The 18,231-nt window shown below is 40.2% G+C and overlaps 1 non-coding gene and 1 pseudogene across 1 annotated transcript; both read right to left on the bottom strand.

Annotated features, from left to right (window-relative positions):
- LOC141619876 (amidophosphoribosyltransferase, chloroplastic-like) overlaps nucleotides 1-18,231 on the bottom strand; it is a 212,834-nt pseudogene that overhangs the window by 147,498 nt on the left and 47,105 nt on the right.
- On the bottom strand, nucleotides 10,186-10,292 carry LOC141624483 (small nucleolar RNA R71). Its single transcript, XR_012534289.1, has one exon. It is a non-coding gene; the product is annotated as a small nucleolar RNA R71 (small nucleolar RNA).

An 18,231-nucleotide genomic window follows, 5' to 3' on the forward strand; every position in this document is an offset into this window, starting at 1 on the left:
TCTTCCGTATATTGTATTTCATGGAATAAGAAAGTGTATATCTACCGAAATTTCATAAAGAAAGCGGAAATCTTTCTTGCTGAGGAGGAAACCTCTGGGGAAATGACGCAGCAGGTGCTGCGCCTCTTCCAAGAGCCGTAGTGGTTGATGCGCCTCTTCCCCAGCCCACTTTTCCCGCTTTCCAGAATATTTCCGAGATTTGTTTCGTATCCGTGTCATTCCTAAACTCCTTCGTGTGTTTAGTATATATAGAGACCTTCGGTCTCCATATTTGGCACGCGAGTGTTCCGCCCCTTCTTTCTCTCTCTTTGCATTCTGGACCACGCTTTTGCTTTCGACGCCTACGTGCTTGATCAATCGACCACGTAAGCTCAGATCATTCTGAGTCCCAGTCATGTTGCATAGACCGACCAATTTGACCAACTCCACTTAATCAATCTAATCAATCTTTTAAATCCTTTAACAAGGGCACTTTCCATGCATATTCGAGTCGAACAATCACTAAACAATAACTTTAGTCAACTTCGTTTTGTCAAACATGTAAGTCTGAGGGTCTAAAATCCTATTTTATTTATTGTACTTTTATTTTGTATCACTAATGTAAAGTCTATATCAAAAGCACGTTCAAAACCGTCTTAAAAACCTTCCTTTAAAACCGTATTTACAAAACAGCAAAGGTCTGGCGTCGAGAAGAAACGCAGCAGCAACTGCGCCTCTTTGAAGGGTCGCAGCATCTGCTGCGCCTCTTCTTGAGGCTGCCGCTGCTCCTGCTCTTCTTCTTCCTCGACCTTCTGCAAATTTTCTCTTTCTCTTATTTTCTTCATTTCTTTTGTTCGTATCAGTATATAATCATATCTTAATAAATCTTTTTCAAATCATAATGTATAATTCGACTTAAATCCCTTATAATTCAATATTTGCGGGTTTTCGTCATCTTATTCAAACCCGGATTTTAAAGGCTATATTTGTTCATATCGATTCTCTGGAATTCGTCTTTTGTACATGATTTTCTTTATCTAATTTCATTTCAATTTCATTTTCAAGTTCAAAGTTTGGATCTTTATCAAATCCGAGTTCGTCATAAACATATAAATCGCTGTAAATTCTCATCCTTAATTTGTTTTATGACGGTTTCAGATGTATGTAATTAATTAAATCACTTCCACTTGAGTCTAATATCAATAATCGACCTTAAAATTACCAATGAACATTAACAATCCGCGGTTCTGACTTCGCAGACTGAGCCCAGCTCAAGAATAGAGGCAGGAAGTGTTGTGCCTCTTCCAAGGGACGTAGCAGATGTTGCGCCTGTTCTGGGTTGGCTTCTGTCCCTGAACTCTTTCTCGCTCTGACATAGCTCATAATTACGTATTAAATCAACTATTAATCATATTATCACCTCTAATATGACGTATTTTCGTACTTTTGTTTCTAATTTTATTTTCCTTTCTTCTTCGAAACCTCGTTTTGTGCGTGCTTTTGACGTAGATCAAATAATCATTGTAGTTTTTGTAATTTTAATTATTGTATTTATTTATCGTATTTATTTTTATTGTGTATGATTTATATACTTGGTTTTCACCTGCAATTGAATCTAACTTTCAACTTTGACTAAATTATTTGTTAAACTCACGTGTTCAACGACATAGTCTAATTTCACATGCTAGGATTAATCTATGTTTGTTGCATTGCATGCATTACAATGACGACATATCAAGTATGAACGATTTCCCTAATCATTAGTAGAGGCCGCTATCGAGGCGGGCGGGATTAGGTGTTCGAATTAAAGAGCTTCCTAATATGTACCCTCACCCCTTACTCCAGTTATCTCTAGACATCCGTGTCCATTGGCATCTTCGAGAGTCATTCTAGACATAGAATGCTAAGGGTAACGAGTTCTTAGTGTTCATGTCATTACTTTGTGTCTTGACATGGCACGAGGTATTCGAACGGTTTCCAATTTTTCCATAATAAATTGGTGGCGACTCCACAAATGCAGGCTTATTCAACCTTTCACCGGTTTCAATGCCTCACCAATCGGTAACGGCCCATGATATGCTTTGGCAAACCCAAGGTTCCGTGGGAGAAGTGCCGCCGCCTCGAGACCAACGCGCGGGTGCGCGCGGCGCGGGTGGCCCATGTCCACAGTTTGGCGACTCCGCTGGGGATGATACACTTACGTGTTACCCAGGTTAAAACTTGAACAAGGTTAGAGAATAGTTTATACGAGACAGTTGTCGGTTTTCATGACTCGACCTTCTTAGGTCATTTTATTCGGCCTTCCTAGGCTTAACCCAACCTATTCGACCAATCGTCCCGTCTGGACGGTCCAAATTCTTATCTGGGCCTAAAGATGGATAGCGATTGACGTCAACCATACCGTGGTACATACTCATGTTTGTAGCAAGAGCTTTCACTACTCGAGGAAATGGACTAGGAACCGACCTTACTCATGTTTGGCACGGACCTCTCCACAGACCAGGGTTTGATTGCTTGGTATGGCAGCCCACCTTTTAAGCCAAAACCCTTTAAATGCACTAAGCATACCATTATACTGCCCATATATATGTTTGTATCATATACGTGATCACCATTTTGTAAACAAAACCATGACGAAATTTTGTAAAATAAAATCCTTTTCAAAATGTAAATTTTCGAAATGGCCTAAAATAGCGCAAAATAAAGCCGAAACTCTGCCCAAATATCCAGTCAAACTTCGGACCTCAAACCCATTTCAAAACCCACTTCGAGTCAGCATTCCTACAACTACACTACAATTGTCTAGGACAAACATTTCAAAATTTGTCATTTTCAAAATCCCACTTGACACGGTGGTATACGCCCACTTCACGAGTCGAGTCCTTTTTGAATAAGTGTGCAAAAATCCGAAAAAAAAACCAAAAAAAAAAAACGTTTTAAATAAAAATTATTTTCAAACCAAGTAAATGTAAATATGTAAATTCAATTGGGCTAAGTTAGAGTCAAAGTTCAAACTGATTATGTCCTAGTCGGAACTCTGTCAGGTTATAAACCCGTCTTCCGTTACATTTTGGGTCTTTTCAAATTCGAGTTAAGTCCTAAGGTGTCACGCCGTCATTTTGGACCCCCTACCCCAATTCAGTCATGATCTAAACATTTCCACACCTCGAGTCACACACTTGAGGCTAACACGTCGAGTCGTTCCAAAATTCGTCTCTCGAATTCTCCTAATGACACGTTCGGGACACTCATACCCGAACCTCGAGTCAAGTCTATCTTAAAACACACGACTTAGAATCAACAAATGTCATCAATCCCGTCAATAAGGTCAACCATATAAGGGTCACTCCGGCAAACTCAACACTCGAGTCTAAATTAAAGTCAAGCACCGTGAATCCAAAGACAAGAAGTCGCTCACGAAATTTCACGAATTCACGAGTCAAGTCTAGATTTGTCGTCTTATCCTCATGATTCCTTGTCCCTTCCTGTGTTTGTTGCTTATTGCCTTAGTATGCGTGATCCCATGTCGAATCGAGTTGTAATGCGCGTCATTTCTGTCGAGTAGGAATCCAGCAAGTTCCTTCAGTCAGCAAAGTCACGAATCAGCTCAAGCCACAATCACCGTGTCTCTCCAAGACGTTTATGCCATGGTCCTACGAGTTCAAGCTACAGTGGAAAATTTGAGTATTTGAGTCATCACCCTTGAGAATGGAATGGTGGAAAAGAACACGCCACCTGGAGAAACCTCTAGCCTAGGTCATCCAAAATTCACCTCTTGCAATAATTGTCGCCCTAGAAAGCCGAAAACAACAGAAAGGAAACCTGGGAGTCATCAAAGGGTGTTTTCTAATTTTGGCATGTCTTATGCCAAGGCTTTGAAGAGACTCTCTGCCCAAGGTAAGCTACATCCAATAGGTCCGGCTCCGGATCCACCTTTAGAGAGGCAGGTGAACCTCTGGAAGGGCAACAAGTACTGCCTATATCACCAAGGTAGAGGCCATGATATTGCAGAGTGTTTTCTCGTGAAACACACCATCCAAAATATGATCGAAGAGGGCAAGCTTCCCGTGCCACTTTCTGTCGAGCAATTCGAGAGGATCAACCCTCTTGGGTCTAACAACACTAAACATCATGAAGAATCATCCCTCAATCCTCGTGACGATGAAGAGATCAACATGCTTGAGGAAGACGATATTCAAAGTGGAATGCTCATGCTTTTCATTGCCTTCCAACAATAAATTTTCCAAGTTAGAAGAAGCCATTGATAACTTAAACTCTCGGCTTTCCAATATGGAAAACCAGTTTGCTGAAATGGGTAAGAATCTTGATTCCCAACCTCTCAAGATGAAAAGTATCCAGATAAACCCTCAACCTGACAGTCCTAAAGCAACAAGTGAGCAATCTATTTGTTGTTCTTCTCGTCCAAGAATCAAAATCAACAAAGGCAACCTCATGGAGCCTTCGTCAAATAAACCTAACAATTCTCTAAGCTCATTCACAAAGGTTTCCGATAAGAAGGATACACCTCCTAAAAAATTTACCAACATTGGTATTACATACACTAATGCTGTTCAGAGACTCATGGAGCAACGGATGTTGAAGCCTATCGGTCCTACACCAGATCCAAAAAAGAAGTCTAGGTTTTGGAATATTAATGCCCATTGCCAGTATCACAGGGGCAAAGGACACAATACTGAGATGTGCTATAAGCTCAAGCATGCGATCCAGGATATGATTGAAAGTGGGAAACTGTCCCTCTCAACTTTAAACCGACAAGGGAGCTTAGGCAATCCTTATAGATATACCACTTATCAGGAAACTCTTCTTGACTGTTATCCTTCCAGTGTTCCCAATAATGAGGACGAGGTGCTCAAATGGGTGAATGCTCAAAGTCAGATGCCAAAGCCAATTACTGGAAGAGAAAATGTTCAAGCAAGGCTGATGATTAGGAGTCTAGATCTGGGATCGAGTCAAAGTCCAAGTCTACGTCCGAGTCTTAGGCTTTCTTTCCCATAATTGTTCTAGTATCTTTCTTTGTGTCCATTTCCATTCCTAGTGATAACCTGGGGGCTGTCCCACGAGTCACATGTCTTCTCGAGTCTATGGTAAATATATTCATTTTAATAAAAGTACACTTTTCAATCCACATATTCTATCCTATTCTTTTTCTTTACGTTTTCCTGTGATAACAAGATTTGATTTGAGACATTTTTAAAACAAACAACACACGTTAGTCGATGTGAGTACACTTAAACGATGTTCCGTTCTAAGTTGTAGAGGACCTGAAACTCTGTGTTCATTCCTGACCTATTCCATGTCTGGCAATAGAAGCCCTTCCTATACCCCAGTTTAGGACGAGCCTATCTCAAGATATTCTAGGACGAATCCAGACCATCTCCCTTGTTAACGATCCATGACGGAAGGCAAGCCCATTCCCCACAATAAACAACCTGTTACTAAAGACAAACCCGTTTCACACCAAAGGTGCTAGTCTGACCCAAATCCATGGTAGCAAGCAGATCCGAGACGATACAAGCCATGATCAAAGACAAAGACTCAAGGCTGAAGTTATGCAAGCAAATCCAAGATGATACGAGTCATGATCAAAGACAATGGCTCAATCAAGAGAAACTGGTGTCAATATCCAAGGTCGCGGTTATGCCCGTAATCCAAGACAAAATAGTCAAAGGCTCAATCTAGCAATGTCGATATCCAAAGTCAAAGTTATCTTCGAAAACTTGAATCAAGAATCTGAGCAAAAAGCCGAGATATATTCCAGACCAAGAATCTGAGTCTGAATCAAGAACGAGTATGAAATCAAATGCTGAACGGAATAATGCTGAATTCTATATAGAATTAAGACATCAATGAAGATGATCAGCTAGCACCCTTACTTAGCCTTTCACACATCACACACCCTAAGTCCTTCTCGAGGCCGTTACAGGGAGATAGTTAGGAATTTTGAGAATCCACTCAAGCTTGTCAAATATACCCATCCTTTAGGGCCAAGACATGGAAACTTGAACCCACGTCATTTTAACTTACCTTTATGTGCTCAGGCTACATCAAGCCAAGAGACTCCATTTTCAAGCCATATTACAAGCCATAATCCCATAAAGCCTTAACACCACAAAATCGAGCTCCAGAGATGTATTCATCAAAGCCTCTTATTTCCAAGCTCCACATTAAAAATATCCAATCCAGTTTCACCTTGACCCAGGCACGGAGTCTTCAAATACTTTGCTATCTAGAACGGGAAATACCAATATCATCCTTACGGTCCACTTTTAGGTGTGCTCACACGACAAGGAAATTTTTACAAACTTAATTATACCTCTTTGGTTTATGATCAGAGAGAGTTATCTCAAATCGATTCTTCGAGTCACCAGAGGAATATACCCTTGTGACCAATGCACTTTAAGGCCTTAACAGCATAGCTTAGGCACACACCTGAACTACGATCTGGTTTGATTTCACTCCACGTGAATACGTAGGCAGTCCTCAAGGACAGAACCATCCCAACCATCAAATTTCAACCTCAATTATCGACACCCATTTTATGACCATCCCTTTCAATTATCAACCTTCCAACCATAATTTCCATTTATACCTCTTTACTGAGGGCTCTTTTTTGTCACCCAGTCTCCTTTTTACCAAATTCTAGAGTCATCTTCTCATCCTGGGGGCTTCTCTTCCGAGATACCACCCTTCCTTTACTCATCTCTTATTTTAAGTCAAACTAGTGCTTGGTCCGGACAATTGCAAGGTCTAGATCGATTCTCCAAGTTGTCGTGCCTCAAAAGGGGTCTCTTTTACGGCAGACGATGTCAAAAGATGTCCAAGTAGACAGATGATCCGTGGCTCATGCCTTGCCTTTATATGCTGTTATCATTATTGCAATTTTTCTAATTTCGGAACTGATACGCATTGTCACCCACACTTGTCTAGGGGTTGCTTATACTTAAGCAAAGTCAATCAATGTCATCCCTGTGTCACGTCAAATCTAAGTCAGTGTTACGTCAGTCTGTCGTCTTGCATCCTAGTGAGTCGATGTCGTTTCAAGTCATGCGTCTAAAGCCCATTGAATGTGTATAACGCATTACAAGCAACAAATTTCACCTTTATTTAAACAATTTTATAAAGAAAATTTTTTTGCAAAACCTCTATGCTTCCTCATTTAAGGTCTATGTGCTGATTGCTTATGTGCATATGTGTTTATGTGTTGTTTGCCTATTAGATTGCATTCTTGTGTGGCTACTAACCATATAGATAGTCAAGAAGCATAGCTCGCTCCAAGTGGGGGATTCGCCCAAGTCTTCATTCTTCCCAACGGCGGTCAAGATATTCCCTAGCAGTCTTCATAGTGATGCTCAAGGTTTCTTCCATGGTGATCAAGATGTTCCTAATCATCGATGTGTTCCTCAGCGATGCCAAGGGTGCGTCGTTGTCGATACCTTTATTTTCCTCAGCGGTGCCAAGGGCGCGTCGTTGTCGATTAGACACCTTTTCCTCAACGATGCTAAGGACGTGTCGTTGTTGATACCTTTATTCTCCCCAGCGGTGCCAAGGGTACGCCATTGTCGACCCAACGTATGATTCAACCCCGACAGAGTCATCGATATGTTCCCCAGCAAGAGTTATGATTCGACCCCGACAGAGTCATTGATATGTTACCCAACGAGAGTTATGATTCGACCCCGACAGAGTCATTGATGTGACCATAATTTGAGCATATTTAGTCCCCGAATTAGCCTTGTTCCCATGCTTTTTAGTGCATATTTGGGTCATTTATTATCGTTAGTCCTTTGTTTTGCATATTCTTTGAGGTTTTGATCCCTTGGTAGGAAAGGTGTGCAAACCTTGCATTTTCATGGCAAAATGGAGCTAAATTGATTGAATTCAATGACCAAGCATCAAAGAGAAGACAAGACTAGAAGGCCTTTGTACATACTATAGTAGATGGGAAATGATGAGAAAAGATCCTTGCATCCCCGAGGAAATCCCCAAGAATTTTATGAAGAGAAAGGAAGAAAAGAAGAAAGGAAAAAGCTGACAGAGAATCCGAGCGGATTGCCCATAATCCGCCCGTCCAGCACAAGCAATCCGAGCGTCTTCCTCAGATGGACGCCCGCCCAGAACCACCACAATCCGCCCGTCCACCCCAACAATCCGCTCGTCCAAAAGACCCATAATCCGCCCGTCCCGTGCCCTGGACGCTCGGATTGTGTGACAGCTAATCCGTCTTCTACTTGTTCAATGAAGGATGCGCATATTTTTCAAAGACCGGCGAAAAGGAGACCGGAGTCTCTCTTGAGACCGGCGATTCCTCAAGGACTTAATCGTCATTTAAGCCCTTAGTAAACCCTAATTTATGTACCTAATCCCCACTATAAATACCGCATTAGTCTAATTAGGTTATCATGTTCTTCTTAGCAATCTCTAGTGTAGTTTATATCAATCAAATCTCTCTTTAATATTGTAATCAACATTTAATCAAGTTTTAATACAAATCTCATTTCCTTAATCTCTCTATTATTAATCTTTCATTTTGGGTAATTGAAGATTATTTGGGTTATTATTGGGAGATTGACAACCTTCAAATCAATCATCAAGTACTTCTATTATTCTTTGCTTTATTATTGGAATCATTAGTAGGTATAATTCTCTTAATCCCTTATTAATTATTGTTAATCATCTTCATTTATTCATCATGTTTTAATTTGTTGGTATGATTGACAACCTTGCTAGCATGTTCAACATGATAATGAGTTAGTAGTTTCCTTAGCTAGGGTTAATGGGTAATTAGGGGAAACCAACATGGGGGATGATTCATGCTTAAATTAATATGTTTTCATAGTGTATTTGCTTGCTTGTTGTGATCTCAACTTATGCACATGTTATGTTTGATGAAATGCGAGCCTATGAATCCTTGCATTTTTTACCCTTCACCTATCTTTTCAATGAGACTTGTATGACATAAACCAACTCGAGTCTCATTAGACCATGCATAGAGTTGAGTAGGGAAGATTAAGTTGACTTGTAGGTGTTTTACAATCTAATCGATTTGGCTCCGGGACCCAAACTTTCCTAGGATTGTAAGATATAAACCAACTCGATCCATCACAACAATAATTGCTTGCTTATAATTTGAGAATATGTTTGTATGATCAATTCCCATGAATCCCCTATGACCCCATGACACCCTAGTGCCTTTTATCAATTGTTTACATCCCTTTTTAATCATCTTGCTTGTTTACTTTTATTGCTATTTAGTTTAGTGATCTTCTACTTCAAACCCCAAATTGTGACACCCCTAGACACCACTAGTTGCAATTGAAAATCTCATATCAATTGCCGTCCCTTGGGATCCGACATTTACTTGCCTCTTTACTAATTGTAGAGTTGTTTGTGGAGTTATAAATTGTGTTTTGGTCTAGGTGCTCCTAACGACAAGTACCGAAAACTAAACCTCCAAGAGGTACCGACCAAAAATGGCGCCGTTACCGGGGACGGTGTTAACTTGATTTAGATTTTCTTAAATTGTTATTAGTTGTGTCTTTCTTTGCCTTGGGGAAGTAAAACTCCTCAAGGTTTGTTCTAATTATTTTCGAGTTGTTTGATATTTTGCATGTCTAGAAGATCACAAGGTAACTTGTTACCCTTTGATCTCGAAATTGAAATGACTTTGACAAACAATAGAAGACTTGCTAGGCGAACTTTGAGAGGTATTGGTGAGGTTGTAGATATTCAACCAAACACTATTGAGTTCATCAAACCTTTTGCAAGAGAAGGTGAGGAGAACCCAACACAAAATCCAACACAAAATCAACCCACAATGCCTAAATTTTCATCACATTCCGTACCAACCGAGGAGAACCTACCCAATGGTACTCCCACGCCACAACATTTAACCGGAAATTTCATTGATAAATCCGCATTTATCCAATTAGTCGAAAGAAGCCAATTTGGGGGGATGCCTAGTGAAGACCCTCACTCTCACATGGAGACTTTTTGTGACTATTGTGATGCGATTTCTCAAACTGGTGTAACTCAAGACCAAATTCGATGGGTCTTATTTCCTTTTTCTTTAATTGGCACCGCAAAACAATGGTTGAAAGCCTTGATAAGGCTACTCTCGGAATTGACTCTTGGAAGAAATTGGCTCTAGCTTTCTACAAAAAGTTCTACCCACCGGAAAAGACTAACATGCTAAGAGCTCAAATTACAGGCTTTAAGCAAAGAGATGAAGAATCCTTGTATGAAGCTTGGGAGCGATTCAAGGGAATTTGTCGCTCATGTCCTCATCATGGACTTAGCGAGTGGTTCTTGGTACAACAATTTTGGAACGGTCTTTATGAAGACTCAAGAAACATTCTAAACATGGGATCAAATGGTATGTTCACCGAAGTTGATGACAATCAAACTTAGAACAAGATTGAGGAAATGGCGGTCCATAATTCACAATATAGTAGACCTCGCAAGGCTACTAGAGGAGGAAAGCATGAAGTGGGCTCCATTACTCAATTGGGTGCTCAACTTAGTGCTCACATTGATACCATCAATTTGAAGTTCGAAAAAGCTATGGCTAGACTTGAAGAAGCCTCAAAATCGCCAAAGCAACATGTTAATGCCATGACGGCATCTTCATCAATCCCAAGTGGGATATGTGAGAATTGTGGAACTTTGGGACATGACCAAAGTGAATGTAGGGGAACAAATGAACAAGTGAATGATTTTCAAGCATACAAGAGTGGTACCCCTTATTCAAATTATTACAATGAAAACACAAAATTCCACCCAAATCTCTCATACAAAAGCTAAAATGTTCAAAACCCTCAACCAACATACACCCCACCTCCCATGAGAAACCAAAATCAAAGACCCTTTTACAACCAAAACCAAGGTTACCAAAATCAAACTCCATACAATCAACAAAATGACCAAGGTTTTGATGTTCAAAAAGCGGTCCTCCAAATGCAAAAAAAATCAACTAGAGTTTTTCACTCAAAAGCAAAAGGATAGTCAAGCAAAGGAAATCACCATCAACAACATCCTAGCCCACACCAAAATGTTGGAAACCCAATTGACTCAACTAGCATCTTCAAGCTCACAAAGACAAAAGGGGCAATTACCACCTCAAAGTAATCCCCCGAGACATGAAACGGTTAGTGACATTTACTTGAGGAGTGGTACGAGATATGAAGCACCGGAGAAGCAAGTTGAGGATGAAGTGGTGGAAGCTAGTGACAAAGAAGAAGTTGTGCAAAACTCCAAGGATGGAGAACCATCAAAAGAAGAAGTTTCAAAGAAAAGTGAAGACAAGGCTAAGGAGAAGGAACCCATTGTGATTAGACTTCCTTTTCCAAGTCGTCAAGCTAAGCCCAAATTTGATGACCAACTTGGAAAATTTAAGGAGATTGTGAAGAATTTGGAAGTCTCGATTCCTTTCACGGAATTAATCAATCACGTGCCGGCCTATGCAAAGTACATGAAAGACATCCTTACGAAGAAGAAGTCGATCCGGAAGCTTGAGACTATCGCCTTCACTAAGGTGAGTAGTGCAATAATTCAAGGGAGTTCACCCCCAAAACTTAAAGATCCGGGAAGCTTCTCAATACCGTGTACCATTGGCGACACCACGATCAACAAAGCCCTATGTGATCTAGGGGATAGTGTGAGTGTTATGCCGTACTCGGTGAGTAAAAGGTTAGGGATGGGAGAGCTTAAATGCACCAATATCACACTCCAAATGGCCGATAGATCGACGGAGACACCATTAGGGATATAGGAAGATGTTCCCGTAAGAGTTGGGAAATTTTTCATCCCGGTGGACTTTGTCATTGTTGACATGGAAGAAGACTCCAATATTCCAATCATTCTAGGTAGACCTTTCTTGCACACCGCGGGTGCGGTGATAGATGTGAAGCATGGAGAGCTCACTCTAGAAGTAGGAGATGAAAGCATAACTTTCAATCTTGACAAAACCATGAGAGCTCCCCGTTTGCATGAACCATGTTTTATGGTTGATCATTATAGCCGGAAGGATGAGAGGAAGAAGTCGGAATTCCAATGGAAAAAGAATGTTGATGATGCTCCATTCAAAGAGCAAGTGAATTGTAACAAAGAGAGCTTGAAAAGCTCACCCATGACAAGTGAAGAGGATGGCCTCATTGGCCAAAACAAGAAAGGAGAAGAGTTGCCTCTATCAACTCAAGAGATCTTTAGTGACCAAGTAGATGAAGTTTGTGGTCTTTGGGACGATGATTTTGAAGAGATTTTCAATCCCTATATTGGTAATGCTATCGATCAAGACCAACATGAAGGACAACAAGTGCAAAGATCTATTGAGGATCTTTATCATGACAATGAACAAGCTTTTGACTACTTCTTCAAGGTGTTGAGTAACATCAACAACACCTTGGACATGCCCCCATGACATCTCACCAAGGATGAGAGTTTGGTGGAGTCCTCTCCAAACCACAATTTATAAATATTTCTAACTCCCTAACTTACATTTTAATTCTTACATTGCATTTTTGTCATTTTTGGATTTTTATGCCTTGATCAAGATATTTATCATTTTTGAGAGAAGTGAGGGAGGGACTAATGATTTTATTGATGTGTAGTGCTTTAGCTTACTGTGGGGATAGCAATTGCCTAGGCTATTCATGCCTTCGTAGTGCCCTTACAATCAAGAACACGGGATTTGAAGAATGAAAATGACACGGGATATGCAAGTGCACGGATGGAACTGAATCCGGGTAGACCAGGTGGAATACGAGCGTCCTTATGGGTAATCCGCTCATCTTATGGGAATCCGAGCGTCTGTGGAAGAATCCGTCCGTCCAAATGAGCTGCAAAATTGAAAATTTTGGTCTGTTAGAGAATCCGAGCGTCCCAGCTGAGAAGACGCTCGTCTAAAAGAATCCGCTCGTCTTTGCAAAAAGACGCTCGTCTTTTGCCAGTGCAGATTAAGAAAATTCGCTGTAACAGAATCCGCTCGTCTTCACTGAAAGACGCTCGTCTTTAGGCGAGGTTTCCTGAAGCCAAATTGAGCAGAATCCGAGCGTCCCAACATGAATCCGCTCGTCTTCCGCCTGCAGTTTTGAAAATTTCGGGTGTTTTAAATACTCCTTCCCACATTCATTCATTCATTCAAACATTCAAACACTACCCAAAAACCCCAAAACCCTCATCTTCTCCATCACCAAAAACAAAATTTCCTCAACCAAATTCAACAAAATCAAATCCTAACTTCCTTCCAACAACAATTAATCACTCCTTTTACAATAATAATCAATCCAAGTACCAAAATCTTCAACCTTTGAGTCTATTTTTGAAATACAAAGGCAAATTCTTTCATCTTAAAATCGATTTGGGTATAATTGGAAATTGAAGATTTTCAATCTTTTCTTGATATAATCATCAATGGCAAGAACAAAAGGAGCAACAAAGGCCCTCAAGGCAAAGGCACCCTCAAAAAGGCAACAATGCCTTCAAGCAAAGAAAGCTTCAATGGCTATGGTGGTTGCTAGTGCAAACTTGGAAGTTCAACAACAACAAGATCCTCCCTTGGAAGCAACAACATCAACAACTCCGGAAATCGCTCAATTACCCAACTATCCGGAGGTAATTTTCATTTCTAACTCCCATAGGGATACATTTGCCAAGTATGCTAAGAAAGCCATTCTACCCACCAAATTCATATGTGAAGATGCCTTGAACAAATTGGGTGTCCTTGAACAAACAAAAGCCTTCTTTGAAGCCATGGGGTTGGGAAAATTGTTCACTACAAGAGAATTGACATACCCCTCCCTTACCTTGGAATTCTTAAGTTCATTGAAAGTGACTAAGGTAGAGACTAGAACATACATCGAGTTTCGCCTTGCCAATGTGAATAGGCGCATCACCTTTGATGTTTTGAGTAAAGCATTAGGCCTTAGTGATACACCTTATTATCATAAGATGCCCGAAAAATATGACCCCGCTCCTCTTTGGGAAGCAATTTCCGGGAAGAAATTTGTGAGCTTTCATGCTTGTCGTGCTCTATTAGTCCACCATCCGGGCATTAGATTGTAACACAAGGTCATCGGGAATACTATAATTGCAAGAAAAGACACTAACCACTTTACCAAGCTCGATTGTGTTCTACTTGAGTCGGCCTTAAATGTCGGAAGGGAATTCACTAAGCCTTATAATGCTCTAAGGCTTTTGGTGGAAAGATGGCTCAATGTTGATTGTGGCAAGGAAGGCACCGCTTTTATCGTAAATGGAGGTCTAGTTACTCTCTTGGCCAAGCACTTTGACGCAAATTTCAACAAGGATAACACCTATGTGGCGATCAAAGGGGGTCATCTCATTGACATGGACACCATGATTCACAAGTACAAGTGGGTCAAGCATAACTCTCTTGACACCAACTATGGGTGGCTAACCAATGATGCTAGATCTTTCACCTTGCCTTCCAAGATATGCCGCTTGAGTGCTCATCAAACAAACTACCTACTTCCACTCTCAAACGGCGCCGAGTCCGTCAACAAAGGGGCGAGATGGAAGAGCCCTCCTCCTCCATTGTCACACCACCCTATCCATCCAAATATCAAGAGTTCAAACCCAAAGATGTTGAAGTGGGCAATGACTACATGACTAATTATGCAAGAGATGCATAAACAAGCTTACAATAATCGCGTAGATGCATACTTGGCCCAATATCCACCCCTCCTTCATTTAGCTAGCCAAGGACTACTTGATCCTTCATGTCCTTTTCCTAGTTGGGCGGATAGGGAAGTCTTCTTTCCAAGCACATCTAGGGGTGAAAGATCGGGTGAAGATGAGAATGTCGATGATGAGGTTGTTGATGATGAGGGCATTGATGAAGAGGTAGATGAAGAAGAAGAGGCTAATGAAGATGATGAAGGAAGTGAACAAGGAAGTAAAGAGGGGAGTGGAGATGAGTCCGCTTTTATGGAGGAAAATGATGACAATGATACTATGGTGGAGGACTAGCAAGCTTTGGAGGCTCCTACCCTCTTGAGGTTTGTCTACTTATTTCTTTGTTTTATTTATTTTATCTTGATCATAGTTTGGAGAGTCCTAGCAACATGAGGACTAACACCTCGGTCCCATTGAGGTGTTCTTCTTTTATTGTTCCCGTTTAAAAAATCCAAAATGACAACATTTAGTTTCATGCATTGCATCTTGTGTGTATGAACTACCCCAACATTTAAGACATTATAAATAATGTCTATCTCGGTTTGGGGAAGTACATGCATACGCAACGGGAGGTAATCTAAATTACGCTCTCCGTCATAAACAAAAACCCATGCATCATGTAGTGTAGATTAGTATAGCTTGCATTTAGTATAGAATTCATGCATCATACTTGCATAATTTCCTATTATTTTGGTCATTGAGGACAATGCCCATATTAGTGTGGGGATGGGAAATTCTAACTCAACTTTTATTCAAAAAATCAAAAAAAAATCAAAAATATTGAAAAATTGAAAAATTTGAAAATCCAAAAACAAGTTCATTTCCTTTGTAGTGTATACTTGTATATATTGTTGTATATATTGTGTTTGTTCTATCCTTGTTCACATTGATCGACTACGCGACATCCGAGACATGAGGATATTGAAGACCGCATGGTATGATCTTTCCAATCTCCTTTTTCCTCTCTATGTTAATGACTATGTGGCTTTATTTTGATTGATGTGGTATAACAATGTGAATTTAGGACTTGCATTTAGATTATTTGGCATATTAGTTGGTATAATCATATGCATTAGGATGTATAAATGTTAGTTGCATCATGGCATGTAGTTGCATGTTAGAAAATTTTGCGAAACCGTCTACTTGGGAAGCTTGACAAGTGTATATAGGCCCTAGTAGATGCTCTTTCTTCTTAAGACTTTGTTTGTTAGAATACTTGTAAAATACCCTAGGACGTGTCATGCTAGTATCCTTTGACCCATGGATTAAGGCCTAGTTAAGAGTACCTTGTGGTGTGATAACTCATTGGCTACCGTTTATTCCAAGGTGACCCTTGAAACCATGCATCCATCATCCATGTTCTACCACATTTTTATCATCAAAGGGAATGGGCACAAAAAGAAATTGTTCAAATTTGAGTTCAATGAAATGAAAAGTGAAAGAAAGTTTGCAAAATGCATCAAATGAAAAGAGGAGAAAAAATTGACTCCTAAAGCTTCAAATATAAGGCACCCTCACTACATATGGGGTGACTTTGAGAATGTTCAAAAAGAAATGAAAAAAGTTGAAAAGTTATCAGTATTGAAATGCCAAACATCAAAAGAAATGGCAAAAGAAAGTGTTCTCAAATGTTATATGCCACAAGAAATTGGGGGGGGGAAACAAACAACAAAAGCAAACTCCCAAAATGAAACTCAAATACTATCGATCCCTTTATCCATCGTATCCATTTTTGTGCATGGTAGAGAGGGGACGACCCTTCTTCTTGTCTAGGCAAGAAGGGGAATTCCGCGATCCTCCAGTGTTTCTAACACCATAGGGAGTCTATTCTTGACAAAAGCATTTAACAATTGAGGACAAAGGTACCCTAGCTTGACACAACTTGGAGGTGATTTATTGGTATCCTTCTAGGCTTAGTAGTTTGAAGAAATTGCATCTTTGAAGGAGTATGTACCCTTGAATTGTTCCCCTTTAGATAATTTCCGCCACTTAGATGAGGAAAGTGGCTATTCTTTTGTAGATGCATCCATTACTTGATTTTGTGAGCTTTAATGTTTGGATGTGTCGCCATTTTGGCAAGACCCACCTTGCCTTGCAAGAAGGCATCCTACCTCATGGTTGTCTTGTTGTGAGTTGAAGGGGCGGAGTGAGACCCGCTAATTGTCTCATATCGGCTATGCTATTAGGTTAGTTTAAATAACGGTCCTAGTCTTTGTCACCTCTTTACTCGGGACGAGCAAAGGTTCACTTTGGGGATATTTGATGTGACCATAATTTGAGCATATTTAGTCCCCGAATTAGCCTTGTTCCCATGCTTTTTAGTGCATATTTGGGTCATTTATTGTCTTTAGTCCTTTGTTTTGCATATTCTTTGAGGTTTTGATCCCTTGGTAGGAAAGGTGTGCAAACCTTGCATTTTCATGGCAAAATGGAGCTAAATTAATTGAATTCAATGACCAAACATCAAAGAGAAGATAAGACTAGAAGGCCTTTGTACATACTATAGTAGATGGGCAATGATGAGAAAAGATCCTTGCATCCCCGAGGAAATCGCCAAGAATTTTATGAAGAGAAAGGAAGAAAGGAAGAAGCTGACAGAGAATCTGAGCGGATTGCCCACAATCCGCCCGTCCACCACAAGCAATCCGAGCGTCTTCCTCAGCTGGACGCCCGTCCAGAACCACCACAATCCGCCCGTCCACCCCAACAATCCGCCCGTCCAAAAGACCCACAATCCGCCAGTCCCGTGCCCTGGACGCTCGGATTGTGTGACAGCTAATCCGTCTTCTACTTGTTCAATGAAGGATGCGCATATTTTTCAAAGACCGGAGTCTCTCTTGAGACCGGCGATTCCTCAAGGACTTAATCGTCATTTAAGCCCTTAGTAAACCCTAATTTAGGTACCTAATCCCCACTATAAATACCCCATTAGTCTAATTAGGTTATCATGTTCTTCTTAGCAATCTCAAGTGTAGTTTATATCAATCAAATCTCTCTTTAATCTTGTAATAAACATTTAATAAATTTTTAATACAAATCTCATTTCCTTAATCTCTCTTTTGTTCATCTTTCATTTTGGGTAATTGAAGATTATTTGGATTATTATTGGGAGATTGACAACCTTCCAATCAATCATCAAGTACTTCTATTATTCTTTGCTTTATTATTGGAATCATTAGTAGGTATAATTCCCTTAATCGCTTTTTAATTATTGTTAATCATCTTCATTTATTCATCATGTTTTACTTTGTTGGTATGATTGACAACCTTGCTAGCATGTTCAACATGATAATGAGTGAGTAGTTTCCTTAGCTAGGGTTAATGGGTAATTAGGGGAAACCAACATGGGGGATGATTCATGCTTAAATTAATATGTTTTCATAGTTTATTTGCTTACTTGTTGTGATCTCAACTTATGCACATGTTATGTTTGATGAAATGCGAGCCTATGAATCCTTGCATTTTTTACCCATCACCTATCTTTTCAATGAGACTTGTAAGACATAAACCAACTCGAGTCTCATTAGACCATGGATATAG

This window comes from Silene latifolia, chromosome X (assembly GCF_048544455.1).
Source record: "Silene latifolia isolate original U9 population chromosome X, ASM4854445v1, whole genome shotgun sequence".
Lineage (NCBI taxonomy): Eukaryota > Viridiplantae > Streptophyta > Magnoliopsida > Caryophyllales > Caryophyllaceae > Silene > Silene latifolia.